We start from the raw sequence: 21,551 nt of genomic DNA, 5'->3' as shown, positions 1-21,551 counted from the left end.
TACAGTTTGGAAAAATGGATTTCAAAGTGACAATATTCGTAGTGTATATAAAAAAAAAGAAGCACCCCATTTTACCCCAGCCTGTCTGAAGGGAGCATAACAAAACATGTTACAGTTAAACCAAGCAAAATGAATGATCAAAAATGCTGTTTCCTTCCATAAGGCAGGGAGAGTCCACGACTTCATTCCTTACTGTTTGGAAATACAACACCTGGCCACCATGAGAAGGCAAAGACACCCCAGCCAAAGGCTTAAATATCCCTCCCACTTCCCCTGTCCCCCAGTCATTCTTTGCCTTTTGTCACTATAGGAGGTGGCAGAGAAGTGTCAGAAGATTTGGATAGTCCTGTAATAGGTATGTTCCTTTCAAGAAAGGATTGGAGTCATGTAGTCATGTCAACCTCTCAGTGAGAGTATTGATGAAAGTTAGAGTCTGGAGATGCAGGGAAAGTTTTTTTGTGAACCCATCTAGACTGCCGCCTAACAGCTCCCGGGCAATCAGTGTTGACAAGTTTCTTTGCTTGCTGTTACACACTCAAGTCCATGACAGAGGCGTTGCTGCAAGACTGTCACACTTGAGAGGCTTTGCCTGTTCCACAGCATGGATCCATGGAGGTTAGATCGTTTTATTATATACACTTTTTGCTGTACAAGGTCACAGTGTGGCTCCTTTATGCCTCGATAGGATCAAGGGTTAATATCTCCTTCAGGGAGATTATTTGATCAGCAAGGGGTTATTAAGAACTGCTTTTATGTGTGAGTTTTTGGGTTCAAAGACTGCATGCTTTTGGCTTGGAACAAACAGGTTTCACTTTCAGTTTTGTGTGTTGTGCAGCTCATAATAGCTTGGTGCCTTTTTCATAGCAGGGGAAGTCCTGTCCTATGCACTACGTGACCGGGTCTTTTTGTTTTTCCTACTTTCTTACGAACTTCGCTCCTAAGGAGAGCTTTTTCTTTATTAGCTGTCTGGATCTAGGAGGTGGTGAGTGCCCCAGCCATTGGGATTATAAAAGTGCTGTGTTTTTTAAATAGTTTTTACTTTTTGGGGCCGATTTAACATTGTGTGAGCGGACATGGTCCGATATTGCGGATACACTCTCTGCATATGCTCTCTGCATTTATCATTGCACCAGCAGTTCTTGTGAACTGCTGGTGCAATGATGCCCCCTGCAGATTCGCGGCCAACAGGTGGTGTCAATTAACCCGATCATATTGGGTCGGGTTGATTTCCGGAGATGTCTGCTGCCTCAGAGCAGGCGGACAGGTTATGGAGCAGCGGTCTTTAGGTCTTGTGTTTCTGGCGAGCCTGATAGCCAGAAACACGGGGCATCAAGCTCCATACGGAGCTTGATATATATGCCCCCAAGTCTGTCCTTCTGTGAATATATCCTAGCTATGGAGGACTCTGATATTATACTAGAAGGTTCCGTTCCTTCTGTACTGATTAATAATTCCTGTTTATATTTTGAGGAGGCTGTGGTTTGCCTGCCTGCTTAATTTTGTTCTATTTGCCTAAGCATTGTTTTAAAGTCTAAGAAGGGAGACAAGTCTGCTAATACACATAGTGCTATTAGTCCCTCAGAGCCGTCTACCTCTCAGGAATCTGGGTCCCGAGAGATTTCTACCCTTTCTACCCTACCCGCTCCACATGCAGTTCCCCATGGCTCAACTAATCCTCCATCTGGAGGGGGCTTTTTTCCTGCGGACTTTACCGCGCAGTTGCAATCGGCGGTGTCTGCAGCCCTGAGTGCCTTACCTCGCTCTAACAAACGCAAGAGAAAGGTTAACATAGTTCTCCTGACTTAGAGTCATCTAAATATTTGTCGGATTTAGCTACTATGTCCCAGCTATTCGAGGATGAGTTAACCTCTGTAGCTTCAGAGGGTGAACTTTCTGAGTCGGAGACTTCAGTTTCTAAACCTCCTTCAGCGGAGGAACCCTCCTTTAGATTTAAAATTGAGCATCTGCGTTTTTTATTAAAGGGGGTTCTGTCTACGCTAGAGGTTCCAGAGGCTAGTCTCCCTGAGGAACCTAAGATCTCTAAATTAGACAGGGTTTATGAAGACAGGAAGGTCCCTCTGACTTTTCGTGTGCCAGTTAAGATGTGAACATTATTAGTAACGAATGAGAAAGAATAGGAACTTATTTTTCCCCCTCGTCTAATTTTAAAAAATTATTCCTGGTCCCTGACTCTCAATTAAACTTATGGGGCTCCATCCCTAAGGTGGATGGCGCTATTTCTACGCTGGCTAAGCGTACTACTATTCCTCTGGAGGATAGTTCCTCTTTTTTAGAGAGCCTATTGATAAGAAAATGGAAACCTTTCTGAAGAAGATGTTTCAACATACAGGGTTTTTATTTCAACCGGTGGCAGCTGTAGCCACGGTTGCTGGAGCACCTACCTACTGGTGTGACACTCTGTCAGAGCTCATTGAGGGGGAGACTTCCCTTGAGAAAAAGTCTGTGTATTTTCTCAGAGTTTGGGAGAGGATGTGTTGGAAATCAAACTGTAGTAAGTTAGATGGCAGTTGTTGCAGCTGAGTGGAAAAGTCTGTGTATTTTCTCTGAGTTTGGGAGAGGATGAGGATATTCAGGAGAGAATTAAGGCTCTGAGAATTGCTAACTCCATCTGTGAAGCGAATATGCAGATTATTTGCATGAATGCAAAGGCTTCTGGCTTTGCGGTCCTAGCCTGCCGGGCTCTCTAGTTGAAGTCTTGGTCTGCGGATATGACTTCTAAATACAGACTCCTTTCTCTTTCTTTTAAGGGGAAGATTGTATTCGGTCCAGGGCTGGACTCAATTATTTTTACAGTTACCGGAGGGAAGGGTGCCTTCCTACCACAAGACAAGAAAAATAGGCCTATTGTCTAATTTTCGTTACTTTTGTACTGACAAATCACAACAAAAGCAATCCTCCTCCAAGTTCGGCATGAAGGGGCGGCACCCGATCCGGGATAGGATCGAGTAGGGGGCAGACTGTCTCTTTTTTCAGACGCTTGGTTCTAGGATGTACAGGATTCTTGGTTGTATCTCAAGGATACAGGATAGGATTTAAGTCTCATCCGCCCAGGGACAGATTCCTTCTCTCCAATCTATCTGCAAGACCAGAAAAGAGGTCTGCCTTCTTAGGTTGCATATGGGATCTCTCCTCTCTAGAAGTAATTGTCCCGGTACCTACAGCAAAAAGAGGTTTGGGGTTTTATTCAAACCTTTTCGTGGTTCCAAAGAAGGAGGGAACTTTTCGTCCAATTCTGGACCTAAAGTGCCTAAACAAGTTTCTGAGTGCTCCCTCTTTCAAGATGGAGACAACTCGGTCAATCCTTCCTCTGGTTCAGGAAGGACAGTTTATGACCACAATAGACCTGAATGATGCATACCTTCACGTCCCGATACACAGGGAACATTTTCAGTTCCTGAGGTTTGGGAATAGTGTTCACTGAGTGCCTGTTACTGTAAGAAATTACACTTAAACAAAAGGATCTTATGTTAAAAGCTGTTCACGTCGCAAAATTAATATATACATATATCAATAATGGGCCCTGTGCAAACGAATTTCATATACCGTCCTGTATATCTATTAAACCCTCCAGAAACAGACAACAATACCCCCTTCAACATAAACAATCACACATTTATTAAAGAACAGATAAATAACAACATTACATGTTATTGTTTACAAGGTTAAACACAGAAAACAATTTAACAGAGAAATAGTAAATAAAATTATATTACCCGTTTGTTTTCTATGAGAGACCTGGTCATGGAGTGTACGTTTGATGTTTCCCTTCAGATAGGCACTCTGTCTACCATTATTTCTCCCTGATTCTTATACCCTTTAAAACTGCTGATAATACACTTTTGGCCATGTTCCAAACTAGGTATTGTGAGTTATTTGAAGCCCTTTGCAATGCTTGTCACTCCCATATCCATATATGTTATATGCTTGCTTACTGACTAGGTCAGCATTACATCATGCCTGATGTTAAAATAGTCATAAGGACACACTAACCTTCTCTGTAACAATAAGGACACTATCTGTATACTCATTAAAATCTTACAGTCCACCCCTTTGCTAGGCCTTATAGTGTAACGGCAAGGGTTTAGCATATTACTCTATAAACTATTCTCTTTATACAAAATTAACATAAACAAAATAATTATACATTTAACAACAATTATCATTTTTAAAGTAAAATCGTACAATCGGAAACCTTTTCGTGGTTCCAAAGAAGGAGGGAACTTTTCGTCCAATTCTGGACCTAAAGTGCCTAAACAAGTTTCTGAGTGCTCCCTCTTTCAAGATGGAGACAACTCGGTATATCCTTCCTCTGGTTCAGGAAGGACAGTTTATGGCCACAATAGACCTGAATGATGCATACCTTCACGTCCCGATACACGGAACATTTTCAGTTCCTGAGGTTTGGGAATAGTGTTCGCTGAGTGTCTGTTACCAATATGTACCCTGTGGCTCTGGTATAATGACACCTAGCTGTCAAAAAGGGGGGTCAGTATTAGAATTAAATCACCAAAGCGCCTGACCTATCGGAGGCTAGGGTACTGATCAGATTATAAATATCTTTATTTTATACAATATTAAAAAACAGTACAAAAATATAAAGTAAAAATATACATGGATCCATTTAATAATGATTTAAAATACTTTGGCTTAAAACAATTCTCCTAAAAAACAGTGTCCTTTTAAAAACAATGCTCTTTTAAACTTTGACAATTGTGCGATGACAGTTAAACAATTTTAAACAATCTTCAACTGTTATCATTCAATCTAGTCTGGTTATGCAATAATTTCATATACAGAGAAAAAAGACTGAAAATAGTTCCTGTAGTTCAGTGAGATAGTCTATCTCTTCTAAATAATGGGTCTTAGTCCAATATGAAAAAGGGGATTAATCCAATATAAAATTCATCTTTGTGTCCAAATATTAAATTATCCAAATCGTTGTGTAAGTGTTCCAATTTGTAGTGTCCAAAATACGTGATATTGAAAAACCAATCCTCTGTGATACTTGTGTTCAAAGTGATATATCACTTATAAAAAAACAACAAAAGTTAAAACATTGGAAAATTAAAAAATATAATAAAAAATGTGAAAAAATAATGATGTTGTGAATAAAAAGTTGAAAATAAAAGAACTTAAAGTTTATTCAAATATACTCTTTAAATGGATGCGTGAAAATCCTAGTGGTGTGAGCTCATGTGTTATTCTGCTTTCTTTATAAGGGTGAAGAAGATACAGAGTTTTCTGATATAGAGTCTCCTAATAGGTCCTCCTGTGAAATAAATGAACAATAGTGTAGATCAGTTTTGAATGTAGAAAAAAATTAAATTAGGCTTATTAGTATTCAGTCGGTCAACGCGTTTCGGCCCGTACTAGGCCTTTATCAAGACTCACTTTCTGGACCAGCACTTGCTACTGCTTCAAGGATATTTTTGAAGGTTCTGGGTGCTCTTCTAGCTGTTGCCAGAACACAAGATATTGCAGTAGCACCATACCTGGACGATATCTTGGTACAGGCACTATCTTTTCGTCTAGCGGAAGAACATTCAAAGTCCCTTCCCAATCTTCTTCAATCACATGGATGGAAGATAAACTTGGAAAATAGTTCTCTTATTCCAAGGGTGATTTTCCTGGGGACAATAATAGACTCCATATCCATGAGAATATTCCTCATAGATCAGAGATGTTGCAAGCTAACTTCTGCATGTCTCGCCCTCCAGGCCTCCTTGAGACCCTCAGTGACTCAGTGTATGGAGGTGATTGGACTCATGGTTTCCTGTATGGACATCATTCCTTTTGCAAGATTCCATCTCAGACCCTTACAACTATGCATGCTGAGACAATGGAACGATGACCATTCAGATCTGTCTCAACTGATCGTGCTAGACAACCTGTCGAGAGACTCACTCTCTTGGTGTCTGTGCCCAGATCATCTGTCCCAAGGCACGTGCTTCTTGAGACCGTCTCTGGAGATTGTGACTACGGACGCAAGCCTTTCCGGCTGGGGAGCCGTTTGGGGTGCCAAGAAGGCACAAGGGCTGTGGACTCAGGAGGAGCCCTCCCTTCCGATCAATATATTGGAACTCCGGGCAATCTTCAATGCCTTGAAGGCATGGCCCCTTCTGGGTTCGTCCCAGATTATCAGATTCCAATCAAACAATATAACCTCGGTTGCCTACATTAACCATCAGGGGGGAACGATAAGTCCCTTGGCGATGAGAGAAGTATCTCAGATACTAGAGTAGGTGGAGACTCACAGATGTATGCTGTCAGCGATCCACATTCCGGGTGTGGACAACTGGGAAGCGGACTTCCTCAGCAGGCAATCCTTTCACCCAGGGGAATGGTCTCTACACCCCAAGGTGTTTGCAGAGATATGCAGTGAGTGGGGGACGCCGGAGATGGATTTCATGGCATCCCACATCAATACCAAGCTACCCAGGTATGGGTCGAGGAATTCTCAGGCGGAACTGATAGATGCCCTATCAGTACCATGGAGGTTCAGACTCATATATCTTTTTCCTCCATTACCGCTTCTCCCTCGTTTGGTGGTTTGCTTCAAGCAGGAGCGAGCATCAGTGATTCTGTTTGCTCCTTCGTGGCCATGGACGTAGTTTGCAGATCTGGTAAGTATGTCCTCATCTCCTCAGTGGAGGTTACCTTGTCTCAGAGCTGCTGATACAGGGTCCCTTCGTTCATCAAAATCTGGATTCTCTGTGGCTGACTTCGTGGAGATTGAACGCTTAGTCTTAGCCAAGAGAGGGTTTTCTGAGAGTGTTATTGACACTCTGGTTCAAGCTCGTAAGCCAGTTTCCCGTCGTATCTACCATGTGGAGAACTTACTTGTACTGGTGTGAAGAGCGTGCCTTTTCCTAGCATAAGGTTAAGGTTTCCAGAATTTTTCCTTTTCTCCAGGATAGGCTGGAGAAGGGTCTATCTGCTAGTTCCCGGAGGGCAGTCCTTTGCTAAGGCTCAAACTAGGATCAGACCTGTTTAGATCTGGGACTCCGCCTTGGAGCCTCAATCTTGTTCTTAGTGTTTTGCAGCAGGCTCCGTTTGAGCCTATGCATACTGTTGACATTAAATTGTTATCTTGGAAGGTTCTTTTTTTGTTGGCTATTGCCTCTGTGCGCAGAGTTTCTGAAATTTCTGCTTTGCAATGTGACCCCCCCTTATCTTGTTTTCCATGCTGATAAGGCAGTTTTACGCACTAAATTAGGGTTCCTCCCTAAGGTGGTGTTGGGTTGTGACATTAATCAAGAAATTGTTGTTCCGTCCTTGTGTCCTAATCCTCCTTCAGCGAAGGAACGTTTGCTTCACAATCTAGATGTGGTTCATGCCTTGAAGTTCTATCTTCAGGCTACTAAGTAAATCAGACAATCTTCCTCTTTGTTTGTCATCTATACGGGGAAGCGTAAGGGGCAGAAGGCTACTTGAATTCCCTATCTTTCTGGTTGAGGACTGTCATCCGCTTAGATTATGAGACAGCAGGATTATAGCCTCCTGAGAGAATAACGTCTCATTCCACTAGAGCAGTGGCTTCCTCCTGGGCTTTTAAGAACGAAGCCTCCATGGATCAGAATTGTGAGGTGGCTACCTGATCCTCCTTACACACTTTTTCTAAATTCGGCTGAAGCAGCTTTCGGGAGAAAAGTTTTGCAGGCTGTGGTGCCCTCAGAATAGGGTCCACCTCTTTTTTTCTGTTCCCTCCCGTTATTCATTCAGTGTCCTCTGGAGCTTGGGTATAGTTTTCCCAACAGTAAGGAATGAAGTTGTGGACTCTCCCTGCATTATGGAAGGAAAACATAATTTATGCTTACCAGATAAATTTCTTTCCTTCCTGGCAGGGAGAGTACACGACCCCGCCCGTAATTTATGTTTTGATGGGCGGCTCCCTTTCTATATTATTTCTTCTGGCACCTTTTATACCCTGATGTTTCTCCTACTTTTCCTTGTTCCCTTGGCAGAATGACTGGGGGATAGGGGAAGTGGGAGGGATATTTAAGCTTTTGGCTTTGGTGTCTTTGCCTCCTCCTGGTTGCCAGGTGTTGTATTTCCCAACTGTAAGGAATGAAGTTGTGGACTCTCCCTGCCAGGAAGGAAAGGAATTTATCTGGTAAGCATAAATTATGTTTATTTTTTATTTTTCTTAATTAGATATATTACTGTGGATTAAAATGTGGATTTCATTTATCTTGGTGATTCAGGAGTCCTGAACAGGACATAGCATTTTCCAACGAAAGCATATCACAAACTATGTAATAATAGGTGCTTGGTTTACAGATCATAAAGAATTAACAAAATTAATTTCATCTATGATTTTTCTTGAAATTTATGTTGTATACCAGAGCCAGTAGATTAATTATTAATGGGATATTTTTTTAATCAAAAGCAGTTAGTAGGAATTAATGTTGGTATGTTGCTGTAACCCATAATGGCTTTTTATTTATATGTTTATGTCAGTGCCAGGGAATTGATTATTAATACAAATTTGTTATTTTTGCTTCTTTTTTTTTTTAAATATACAAACGCTGGAGTTAAGATGCTGATCCAGAAATCTAGATTTTCTTAAAAATGTTAACAAAGCTGTTAGAAAATTCTCAAGTAGCAGTGTGATTGAAAACAATACGAATACCATTCAATTATATATTTTTATATGTATATATATATATATATATAGGTATAGATATGTATTTTACATGAACAGCATTATATATATATATATCAGGGACGTGCAGTCATGGGAGGCAGGGCCTCCCCTGCCATATGGGCCCAAAGTTTATTTAAATTTAATTTAAAAGAAAAATTTGTTGTAAAAAAAACAACAACAAAAAACATCTACCCCCATGTTACGCTAATGTTACTGCTCCGTTACACTGCATTTCTATATTCAGAGGAGCATTAGAGCGACACTCACTGGCAGACCAAACCAAAAAAAAAAAAGACTGTTTTTCCTCCCCATGTTACGCTATGGAGAGGCAGTGTACATTTTTTCAATCCAGCAGCAGAGAATTAGAGCGCCACCAACTGGCTAACACTGGCTGACCGAAACACCATTGGGGGAGAAATGGTCCAATAGGAGGTATCCCTTGTAATGCCTCCTAGCAAGGGAGCCAATCAGAGACGGGCATGTTCTCCTGGTGATTGACAGCACCAGGAGAACGTGACCTGTCATCAACTTGTATAAGTTTGGACTGCCTGGACTCGGAGTCTACTGTCTTGGATCTTCAGCTGCTGCCCAGCCCTACTATACCGGACCGGTAAGGCAGGTTCAGAACTGAGAGACTCCCTGGCCTGGCTTAAAGGTAGACATGACAGTGCGCTAGCCGTCTATGCAGCATGGATGAAGTTAGTGAATAACGTCACGTTACTACTATTATTTGTGCACATTATTTATATTATAATATACCTTGATCATGACATCAAGGTATATTATAATAAAAAATTACATGCAAAAAAATTTCATGTAATTGGCAAGAGTCCATGAGCTAGTGACGTATGGGATATACAATCCTACCAGGAGGGGCAAAGTTTCCCAAACCTCAAAATGCCTATAAATACACCCCTCACCACACCCACAATTCAGTTTTACAAACTTTGTCTCCTATGGAGGTGGTGAAGTAAGTTTGTGCTAAGATTTCTACATTGATATGCGCATTTTGAAGCCCGATTCCTCTCAGAGTACAGTGAATGTCAGAGGGATGTGAAGGGAGTATCACCTATTGAATGCAATGGTTTTCCTCACGGGAGATCTATTTCATAGGTTCTCTGTTATCGGTCGTAGAGATTAATCTCCTACCTCCCTTTTCAGATCGACGATATACTCTCATATTCCATTACCTCTTCTGATAACCGTTTCAGTACTGGTTTGGCTATCTGCTATATGTGGATGAACCCAAATTTTTTCTTTTGTGATTCAGATAGAGCATGCAATTTTAAGTAACTTTTCTAATTTACTCCTATTATCATTTTTTCTTTGTTTTCTTGCTATCTTTATTTGAAAAAGAGGGCATCTAAGCTTTTTTTGGTGTTCAGAACTCTGGACAGCACTTTTTTATTGGTGGATGAATTTATCCACCAATCAGCAAGGACAACCCAGGTTGTTCACCAAAAATGGGCCGGCATCTAAACTTACATTCTTGCATTTAAAATAAAGATACCAAGAGAATGAAGAAAATTTGATAATAGGAGTAAATTAGAAAGTTGCTTAAAATGTCATGCTCTATCTGAATCATGAAAGAACAAATTTGGGTACAGTGTCCCTTTAAGACACTATCAGCTATGGTTTGGCACTTTATGTATTTATATAAAGTTCTAAATATATGTATTGTACTTATATTTGCCATGATTCAGGTTTTCAGTATATTTCCTTTTGCAGACTGTCAGTTTCATATCTGGGAAATGCATTTTTTAGGAAAATTTATTTCTTACCTTGTGTATAGTCTTTTTTCAATTGACTTTCATTTTCAAATTTGCGGGCAGAATAAGGCTCGCGAGGGCACAAACTGCTAAAGTTTATTGCGTCATTTTTGACGCGAAGTTACTTTCGATGACGCAAATTTGTCATTTCCGGCGTCTTAGTTGACGTCGAGTCCTTTCACAAGGTTGTGTCTTCAATGACGCAAGTGTGTCATTTCCGGATGTTTTTAGCACCAAAAAATGTTTTCTGTTTGTGTTGTGCGTCATTGTTGGCGCCAAATATTTGCATTATTTAAAGCCCCATTCCTATATGCCTCTTGCCTTTTTCTCTATCAGAGGGCTATGCTATTTGCATTTTTTTTCCCATTCCTGAAACTGCCATATAAGGAAATTGATAATTTTGCTGTATATGTTGTTTTTTTCTCTTACATTTGCAAGATGTCTCAATCTGATCCTGTCTCAGAAATCACTGTTTGAATCCTGCTGCCTGATAACAGTTCTACCAAAGCTAAGTGCATTTGTTGTAAACTTGTAGAGGTTATATCTCCAGCTGTGTAATAGTTGTCATGATAAACTTTTACATGCAGATAATGTGTCCATCAGTAATAGTACATTGCCTCTTGCTGTTCCTTCAACATCTAATGTACAAGATATACCTGTGAATTTAAAAGAATTTATTGCTGATTCTATTCAGAAGGCTTTGTCTGCCATCCCGCCTTCTAATAAATGTAAAATATCTTTTAAAACTTCTCATAAAGTTGATGAAATTTCAAATGACCGACAACATACTGAATTATCCTTCTCTGATGAGGATCTATCTGGTTCAGAAGATCCTGCCTCAGATATTGACACTGACAAATCTACTTATTTATTTAAAATAGAGTATATTCGTTCTTTGTTAAAAGAAGTGTTGATTACATTGGATATGGAGGAAACTAGTCCTCTTGATATTAAAACTAGCAAACGTTTAAATTCTGTCTATAAACCTCCTGTTGTTATTCCAGAGGTTTTTCCAGTTCCTGATGCTATTTCTGATATGATTTCTAAGGAATGGAATAGGCCTGGTACTTCTTTTATTCCTTCTTCAAGGTTTAAAAAATTGTATCCTTTGCCAGGATATCCCCAAAGTTGATGGGTCTATCTCTACTCTTGCTAAACGTACTGCTATTCCTATGGAAGATAGTACTTCTTTTAAAGATCCTTTAGATAGGAAACTTGAATCTTATCTAAGGAAAGCCTATTTATATTCAGGTCATCTTCTTAGGCCTGCAATTTCATTGGCTGATGTTGCAGCTGCATCAACTTTTTGGTTGGAAAATTTAGCGCAACAAGAATTGGATTCTGATTTGTCTAGCATTGTTCACTTGCTTCAACATGCTAATCATTTTATTTGTGATGCCATTTTTGATATCATCAAAATTGATGTTAAATCTATGTCTTTAGCTATTTTAGCTAGAAGAGCTTTGTGGCTTAAATCTTAGAATGCTGTCATGACTTCTAAGACTAGATTGCTATCTCTTTCTTTCCAAGGTAATGCATTATTTGGTTCTCAGTTGGATTCGATTATTTCAACTGTCACTGTGGGGAAGGGAGTTTTTTGCCTCAGGATAAAAGACCTAAGGGTAAATCTAAAGCTTCTAACCATTTTCGTTCCTTTCAACAGCATAAGGAACAGAAACCTAATCCTTCCCCCAAGGAATCTGTTTCCTATTGGAAGCCTTCCTCAAATTGGAATAAATCCAAGCCATTTAAGAGACCAAAGCCAGCCCCCAAGTTTGCATGAAGGTGCGGCCCTCATTCCAGCTCAGCTGGTAAGGGGCAGATTAAGATTTTTCAAGGATCTTTGGACAAATTCCGTCCAAAAACAATGGATTCTGAGTATTGTCTCTCAGGGGTACCGAATAGGATTTAGAGTAAGACCTCCTGTGAGAAGGTATTTTCTCTCACGCATCCCAGCAAATCCAGTAAAGGCTCAGGCTTTCCTGAAGTGTGTTTCAGACCTGGAGTTTTTAGGGGTAATCATGTCAGTTCCGTTTCAGAAACAGGGTCTGGGGTTTTATTCAAATCTATTCATTGTCCAAAAGAAAGAAAATTCATTCAGACCAGTTCTGGATCTAAAAATTTTGAATCGTTATGTAAGAGTGCCAACTTTCAAAATGGTGACTATAAGGACTATTCTGCCTTTTGTTCAGCAAGGGCATTATATGTCCACAATAGACTTACAGGATGCAAATCTTCATATTCCGATTCATCCAGATCATTATCAGTTTCTGAGATTCTCTTTTCTAGACAAGCATTACCAATTTGTCGCTCTTCCTTTTGGCCTAGCGACAGCTCCAAGAATCTTTTCAAAGGTTCTCGGTGCCCTACTTTCTGTAATCAGAGAGCGGGATATTGCAGTGTTTCCTTATTTGGACAATATCTTGGTACTAGCTCAGTCTTTACATTCTGCCGAATCTCACACAAATCAACTAGTGTTGTTTCTTCGAAAACATGGTTGGAGGATCAATTTACCAAAAAGTTCTTTGATTCCTCAGAAAAGGGTCACCTTTTTAGGTTTCCAGATAGATTCTGTGTCCATGACTCTGTCTCTAACAGACAAGAGACGTTTAAAATTGGTTTCAGCCTGTCGGAACCTTCGGTCTCAGTCATTCCCTTCAGTAACTATGTGCATGGAAGTTTTAGGTCTCATGACTGCAGCTTCGGACGTGATCCCCTTTGCTCGTTTTCATATGAGACCTCTCCAGCTTTGTATGCTGAACCAATGGTGCAGGCATTATACAAGGATATCACAATTAATATCCTTAAATCCCAATGTTCGACTATCTCTGACTTGGTGGTTAGATCACCATCGTATAGTTCTAGGGGCCTCTTTTGTTCGTCCATTCTGGACTGTGATCACAACAGATGCAAGTCTTTCAGGTTGGGGAGCTGTCAGCACAAGGGGTTTGGAGATCTCAAAAGGCGAGATTACCAATCAATATTTTGGAACGCCGTGCGATTTTCAGTGCTCTTCAGATTTGGCCTCTGTTGAAGAGAGAACTGTTCATTTGTTTTCAGACAGACAATATCACAACTGTGGCATATGTCAATCACCAGAGTGGGACTCACAGTCCCCAAGCTATAAAAGAAGTATCTTGGATACTTTCTTGGGCGGAATTCAGCTCCTGTCTAATTTCTGCAGTTCATATCCCAGGTATAGACAATTGGGAAGCGGATTATCTCTGTAATGAGCTGAATGCGGTTGTGGATCTCAACTGCGGAAAATATATGATTGTATGCCTTACTTTAAGATACAATGAGGAAGTTACAATGTATCTGTCTGTATGGCAGCTGAAAGTTACTATTTGATTTAAATTCCTGATCAGTATTTCTGAATCAGGTTGCACAGCAGTTGTTAACCAAACGCACCGTGGATGGGATACACTTTTCCTGATAGTCACTGAGTACACAGAAGGAGCGTTAAGTCAGTACAGATGCAGCAGGCTGTTAGTCAATTGAAGTGTGATACACGCTGATAGCTGTGCTGTTTGTGAGAGCTGACAGGCAGATGGGTGGAGCAGGTATTAAGTGCTGTGCTGTAGCGTTACTCACAAAAGTTCAGTCTGAAGTTTATCACGCTACTCCTGAAGCGTGTGAAGAGGAATATGAGGAGGTATCCTGTGAGTGTGGTCCAATGTAAGTTAAGCGTCTGTATAAAGTTCACAACTTATATCGGATGAGACTGCAGTTGCGGTTTGGAAAACACTTGATCTGCCAGAGGCAATTAAGCAGGAAAATAATGCAGCAGCGGTGTTTGTTAATCCAAATTAGAAATGTTCAGACTTAGCATATAAGTCTCTTTCAGTTGCTCTAGTAGGCTCCGTATTAGAAAAGGTTTAAATACCTTCAGATAGTTAGACTTGAACAGAGAGAGGAAAATCCCTGCAGCAGGTCTGTGAAGCTGTATGCTAAACTGGAAACAATACTGAAGCAGGGAAGGAGGCGTGTCCAGGCTTTAAATAACCTTGCTAGGTGTGAGCACAGGTAAAAATTAAAGGGACAGAAAGGAATAAGGAAATCCATGACATACCCCCCACCTCAGGGTAGGTGCCCCGCAGCTACGAATCTAGGTCGTTCTGGATTCCTCCTGTGAAATAGGGATTCCAATTTGGGAGCATGAACATTCGAGGAAGGTTCCTAAGAGTCATTCTCCTCAGAGAATCCCTTCCAACGGATTAGGTATTGAAGAGATCCACGGTAAATACGGGAGTCCAGGATGGCATCAACTTCGTATTCCGTGTCCGAATCCTGTAAGATCATAGGAGGAACCTGGCTGGCCACCTGTCTAGTTTCACAATGAGGTTTTAACAAAGAGACGTGGAAGGTGGGATGAAGTCGAAAAGTAGAAGGCAGATCCAAGGTAACAGCATTTTGGTTCACAATCTTTGTGATAGGATAAGGACCAATGAAGACAGCACTAAGTTTCTTGCTGGGGGTTTTCAGTTTTATATTCTTGGTCGACAGCCAAACCAGATCACCTATTTTATAGGAAGGTGGTTGACGTCTTCGGAGGTTATAGTAACGTCTCTGATGAGCCTGAGCATCAGCAATATGCCTCTTGAGTTCTTTGAAAAGATCCTGTAGATCCTTAGTGATGTCATCAACCTTGGGACAGTTTGAATCTGTCCGAGGGTGAAGTTGGAAAGAAGGGTGAAAAGCATAATTCGCAAAAAATGGTGTCTTGGAAGTAGTGGAACTTGTAGAATTGTTGTATGCATATTCAGCCATAGCAAGGGTATTAGCCCACTGGTCTTGATGGTTGGAACAATAAGAACGAATATACTGTTCGAGCCATTGATTTATTCTCTCTGTTTGGCCATTTGATTGGGGGTGAAATGAGGAGGAGAATCGGAGTTCTACTTGCATAGTGTCACATAATTTTTTCCAAAAACGAGAGGTGAATTGTCTACCTCTATCAGTTACAATGGAATCAGGGAGGCCGTGTAATTTGACGATGTTATTCAAGAAAAGAACTGCAAGTTCTGATGAAGTTGGGAGCTTATGATATGGGAGGAAATGGGCCATCTTGGTAAGATGATCAACAACAACAAGTATGGTGTTGTAACCAAGTGACAATGGAAGTTCAACGATGAAATCCATTCCTATGGTTTGCCACGGTCGGTCTGGTATCTGTAATGGTAAGAGTAATCCGAAAGGAGGTCTTTTATCAGTCTTGGAAACTGTACATATGTGGCAAGATTGAACATATCTTTGCACAGAAGTTCTAATAGCAGGCCACCAGTACGTACGTGAAAGAAGATCATAGGTTTTGTGGATTCCAAGATATCCTGCCATCGGTGAGTCATGATGTTCTTTCAACAAATTGTCTCGAAGGGAAGGTGGTACATAAAGACGTCCTTGGTGGTAATAGAGACCATCTTGTCCCAGTGTGAGTTTAAGCTTAGGAATGGAAGTATCCTTCTGTTGTAGGAGTTTAAGGACTTCAGGATAAGTAGGAGATAGAGTAATGAAATGCTCAGCTGGAATGACTGTACCAGGAGTATCGGATTGATGAGGATTGGTATCTTTTCTGGACAAGGCATCCGCTTTCCCGTTCTTACTCCCTGGTCTGTAGGTTATATGGAAATCAAACCTTGATAGGAATAAACTCCATCTTAGCTGTCTGGAGGATAAGGTACGGTTAGTCAGAAGGTATTCCAGATTTTTGTGGTCCGTATATATTAGTATCGGAAATTTACTGCCCTCTAGGAGATGTCTCCAGTGTTCTAATGAGACCTTGATCACTAACAACTCCTTTTCGCCTACAGGGTAGTTATATTCGGCTGGTGTCATTACTCGTGAAAAGAAGGCAACAGGGTGGAGTGGATCTTCTGGAGTTTTACGTTGAGACAAAATGGACCCTAGAGCGTAGTTGGAGGCGTCAACTTCAAGTACATAATGGGCATCAGGGTCTGGAAACTTAAGAATCGGTGCTTTAGTGAAAACATCCTTAAGGTGTTCGAAAATAGCCTGTGTTTGAGGTGTCCAGTGGAAGGTAGTATTAACGCTTGTAAGAGAAGTTAGAGGCTTAGTAAGAGAGGAATAATTCTTGATGAATTTCCTATAATAATTGGAAATACCGAGGAATTTTTGCAGGTCCTTTTTAGAGGAAGGTATGGGCCAGTTTTTAATAGTTTGCACCTTTGAATCATCCATCTGAATTCCTGTGGGAGTGATAGTATAACCCAGGAAAGTAATAACAGAGGTATGGAAGATGCACTTTTCCAATTTGGCAAAAAGTCGGTGTTGTCTAAGGCGAGAGAGCACCCAACGGACGTGTTGTACATGTTCAATGATGTTGGTAGAGTATATCAGAATGTCGTCCAAATATACAACTACACAGATGTCAAGGAGATCACGGAATATATCGTTTATTAGATATTGGAACGTTGCTGGGGCATTACAGAGCCCGAAAGGCATCACCTTATACTCGTAGAGCCCATATCTTGTTCTGAAGGCGGTGAGCCACTCGTCTCCTTTTCTGATCCTGACGAGATTATAGGCTCCACGTAGGTCTAATTTAGTGTATATGGTGGCTTGACTGAGACGTTCGATGAGTTCGGGAATTAGAGGTAAGGGATAGCGGTTCTTGACTGTCCGTTTATTAAGTTCCCTATAATCAATTATAGGGCGTAGGGAGTTGTCCTTATTTCTGACGAAGAAAATGCCGGCCCCGGCAGGGGAAGAAGAGGGTTGTATAAAGCCTTTCCTTAAATTCTCTGAAAGGTAAGTTTTGAGGTGATCTAGTTCAGGCTGTGATAGAGGATATATGTGCCCGTAAGGAATGGAAGCACCTGGAAGTAGTTGAATAGGACAGTCGTACGGGCGATGTGGAGGAAGGGACTCTGCTTCCTTTTCACTGAATACATCTTGAAAATCTTGATAGTCAGAAGGAATAATTCTTCCAGTAGGATTTATAGAACAAATCAAGGAGTGTTGAAAACAGGTGTTCTTGCAATAATCTGAGAGGAATTCGACTTCAAGGCGATCCCAATGTATGGTGGGTTGATGTGTCTGTAACCATTGTAGACCAAGCACCAAGGGAAACATGGGAGAATTTATCACATCAAAGGATATGAATTCAGTGTGTGCACTTGACATGGAAACCTTGATGGGAATAGTTTGGTGTGTAATAGGACCGGAACTAATTGTATTACCATCAATAACTCTAATGGACACAGGTCTTGCTTTCAACACAGTGGGTATTTTATTTATAGTGACAAAAACAGAATCAATATAGGAAGAATGTGCCCCAGAGTCGATGATGGCTTCACTGATTTGCTGGTGTAGATCCCACTGTAAGGTAAGAGATAAAGAGCAGTAAGCAACTTGGTTAACATTAGTGGTTAAGCATGTGGTTTTTCTGAAGGACTTACGTTTCTTCTGCCTTTGTAAGATAGGACACTCTCTTACAGTATGTGCATTTGAAGCACAATACATGCAGAGGTTGTTTATGCGTCTGCGATTCCTTTCTTCTGGTTGTAAAGGGCCTCTAGTGAATCCCAAATCCATAGGTTCTGAGGTTTGAGTGACTATAGGTTTTTGGTAAGTAGAAGAGGGTCTTGTGGTAGTATCCATACCTTGTTTTTCTGATTTGCTTTCTCTCAACCTTCTATCAATCTGAATACTTAGTGTGATTAGTCCTTCCAAGGACCTAGGAAGCTCTATGCGAGCGAGTTCATCTTTAAGGGCATCATTTAGACCTAGACGATACTGATTCCTAAGGGCAATATCGCTCCACTCAGTATCTTTACTGTATTGCTTGAACTCACTTAAATATTCCTCCACCTGCTTTTTCCCTTGTTTAAGAGATCTCATTTTAGTCTCTGCAGTAAACTGAGTGTTAATATCTTGATAAAGAATTGCCATTTCCTTGAAGAAATCTTCCAGTGATGTTAAAATAGGATGATCTTGCTCAAAGAATGAGTCAGCCCACTTGCGGGGTTCACCTCGCAGAAAAGAAATGACCGTTAAAACCTTAATTCGTTCAGTTGCGTAGGTTTTAGGTTTTAGACTGAAAAGGAGATTACAGGAGTTTTTGAACTGAGAGAACATAGCCCTGTCCCCATGGAATTTGTCGGGCATAGAGACTTGGGGTTCTGGGGTAGCCTCTGGTGTGGCTGATTTACCCATTGAGTCTTTTATTATATTGTTGAGTGTCTCATTTTGGACTTGTAATTCTCTAAAGCCATGACTTAGCTGATCCACCCTCTGGGAAAGAGTGTAAACAATTTTAGGTAATTCCGCTGGATCCATTTTTAGGGCTTCAGTATTATGTAATGAGCTGAATGCGGTTGTGGATCTCAACTGCGGAAAATATATGATTGTATGCCTTACTTTAAGATACAATGAGGAAGTTACAATGTATCTGTCTGTATGGCAGCTGAAAGTTACTATTTGATTTAAATTCCTGATCAGTATTTCTGAATCAGGTTGCACAGCAGTTGTTAACCAAACGCACCGTGGATGGGATACACTTTTCCTGATAGTCACTGAGTACACAGAAGGAGCGTTAAGTCAGTACAGATGCAGCAGGCTGTTAGTCAATTGAAGTGTGATACACGCTGATAGCTGTGCTGTTTGTGAGAGCTGACAGGCAGATGGGTGGAGCAGGTATTAAGTGCTGTGCTGTAGCGTTACTCACAAAAGTTCAGTCTGAAGTTTATCACGCTACTCCTGAAGCGTGTGAAGAGGAATATGAGGAGGTATCCTGTGAGTGTGGTCCAATGTAAGTTAAGCGTCTGTACAAAGTTATAAAGTTCACAACTTATATCGGATGAGACTGCAGTTGCGGTTTGGAAAACACTTGATCTGCCAGAGGCAATTAAGCAGGAAAATAATGCAGCAGCGGTGTTTGTTAATCCAAATTAGAAATGTTCAGACTTAGCATATAAGTCTCTTTCAGTTGCTCTAGTAGGCTCCGTATTAGAAAAGGTTTAAATACCTTCAGATAGTTAGACTTGAACAGAGAGAGGAAAACCCCTGCAGCAGGTCTGTGAAGCTGTATGCTAAACTGGAAACAATACTGAAGCAGGGAAGGAGGCGTGTCCAGGCTTTAAATAACCTTGCTAGGTGTGAGCACAGGTAAAAATTAAAGGGACAGAAAGGAATAAGGAAATCCATGACAATCTCAGCCGTCAGACTTTACATCCGGGAGAGTGGTCCCTCCATCCAGATTTGTTTTCTCAGGTTGTTCAGATGTGGGGTCTTCCAGAAATAGATCTGATGGCTTCTCATCTAAACAAGAAGCTTCCCAGGTACCTGTCCAGGGATCCTCAGGCGGAAGCAGTGGATGCGTTGACACTTACTTGGTGTTATCAACCTGCTTATATTTTCCTGACTTTAGTTCTTCTGCGAAGAGTGATCTCAAAGATCATCATGGAGCAATCATTTGTGTTGCTGGTGACTCCAGCATGGCCTCACAGGTTTTGGTATGTGGATCTCGTTCAGATGTCCAGTTGTCAACCTTGGCCACTTCCATTAAGGCTGGACCTTCTGTCTCAAGGTCTGTTTTTCCATCAGGATCTCAAATCATTAAATTTGAAGGTATGGAAATTGAACGCTTAGTGCTTAGTCATAGAGGTTTCTTTGATTCTGTGATTAATACTATGTTGCAGGCTCATAAATCTGTTTCTAGAAAGATTTATTATCGAGTTTGGAAGACTTACATTTCATGGTGTTCCTCTTATAAATTCTCTTGGTATTCTTTTAGAATTCCTAGAATTTTATAATTTCTTCAGGATGGTTTGGATAATGGTTTGTCTGCAAGTTCCTTGAAGGGACAAATCTCTGCTCTTTCTGTGTTATTTCACAGAAAGTTGCTAAGCTTCCTGATATTCACTGTTTTGTTCAGGCTTTGGTTTGTATCAAGCCTGTCATTAAATCAATCTCTCCTCCTTGGAGTCTTAATTTGGTTTTGAAGGCTTTACAGGCTCCTCCATTTGAGCCTATGCATTCTTTGGACATTAAACTACTTTCTTGGAAAGTGTTGTTTCTTTTGGCCATCTCTTCTGCTAGAAGAGTTTCTGAATTATCTGCTCTCTCTTGTGAATCTCCTTTTCTGATTTTTCATCAGGATAAGGCAGTTTTGAGGACTTCATTTAAATTCTTACCTAAGGTTGTGAATTCTAACAACATTAATAGAGAAATTGTTGTCCCTTCCTTAATCCTAAGAATTCTTTAGAGAGATATTTACATTCTTTGGATGTGGTGAGAGCTCTGAAATATTCTGTTGAAACTACTAAAGATTTCAGGAAGACTTCTAGTCTATTTGTTATCTATTCTGGTCCTAGAAAAGGTCAGAAGGCTTCTGCCGTTTCTTTGGCATCGTGTTTAAAGCTTTTGATTCATCAAGCTTATTTGAAGTCGGGTCAAGCCCCGCCTCAAAGAATTACAACTCATTCTACTAGATCAGTTTCCACTTTGTGGGCTTTTAGGAATGAAGCTTCAGTTGATCAGATTTGCAAAGCAGCAACTTGGTCTTCTTTGCATACATTTACTAAATTCTACAGTTTTGATGTATTTGCTTCTTTGGAGGCAGTTTTTGGTAGAAAAGTTCTTCAGGCAGCTGTTTCAGTTTGATTTTTCTGCTTATGTTTTAAGTTTTTTCCTTTCATTTATGAGAATAAACTTATATTTTGGGTTGTGGATTAATTTTCTTCAGCGAGAAATGGCTTTTTTTTATTTTATCCCTCCCTCTCTAGTGACTCTTGCGTGGAGTTCCACATCTTGAGTATTGCTATCCCATACGTCACTAGCTCATGGACTCTTGCCAGTTACATGAAAGAAAACATAATTTATGTAAGAACTTACCTGATAAATGAATTTCTTTCATATTGGCATGAGTCCATGAGGCCCACCCTTTTTATGGTGGTTATGATTTTTTGTATAAAGCACAATTATTTCCAAATTCCTTTGTTGATGCTTTCTACTCCTTTCTTTATCACCCCATTACTTGGCTATTCGTTAAACTGAATTGTGGGTGGGGTGAGGGGTGTATTTATAGGCATTTTGAGGTTTGGGAAACTTTGCCCCTCCTGGTAGGATTGTATATCCCATACGTCACTAGCTCA

At 40.6% G+C, this 21,551-nt stretch overlaps 1 protein-coding gene and 1 long non-coding RNA gene across 2 annotated transcripts in view; one reads left to right on the top strand and one right to left on the bottom strand.

The window, feature by feature from the left end:
• The window catches only part of DCDC2 (doublecortin domain containing 2), a 556,437-nt gene that overhangs the window by 208,273 nt on the left and 326,613 nt on the right, over positions 1-21,551 (top strand). The window lies entirely within an intron of this gene.
• Positions 17,664-17,993, bottom strand: LOC128660782 (uncharacterized). Its single transcript, XR_008402582.1, has 2 exons — positions 17,856-17,993; positions 17,664-17,775 (listed from the first exon to the last, which is right to left on the bottom strand). It is a non-coding gene; the product is annotated as an uncharacterized LOC128660782 (long non-coding RNA).

The sequence above is a fragment of the Bombina bombina genome, chromosome 5, assembly GCF_027579735.1.
Source record: "Bombina bombina isolate aBomBom1 chromosome 5, aBomBom1.pri, whole genome shotgun sequence".
Taxonomy (NCBI): Eukaryota; Metazoa; Chordata; class Amphibia; order Anura; family Bombinatoridae; genus Bombina; species Bombina bombina.
Note: the sequence above shows the minus strand (reverse complement) of the source record. Positions and strands in the feature narration are given on the sequence as shown.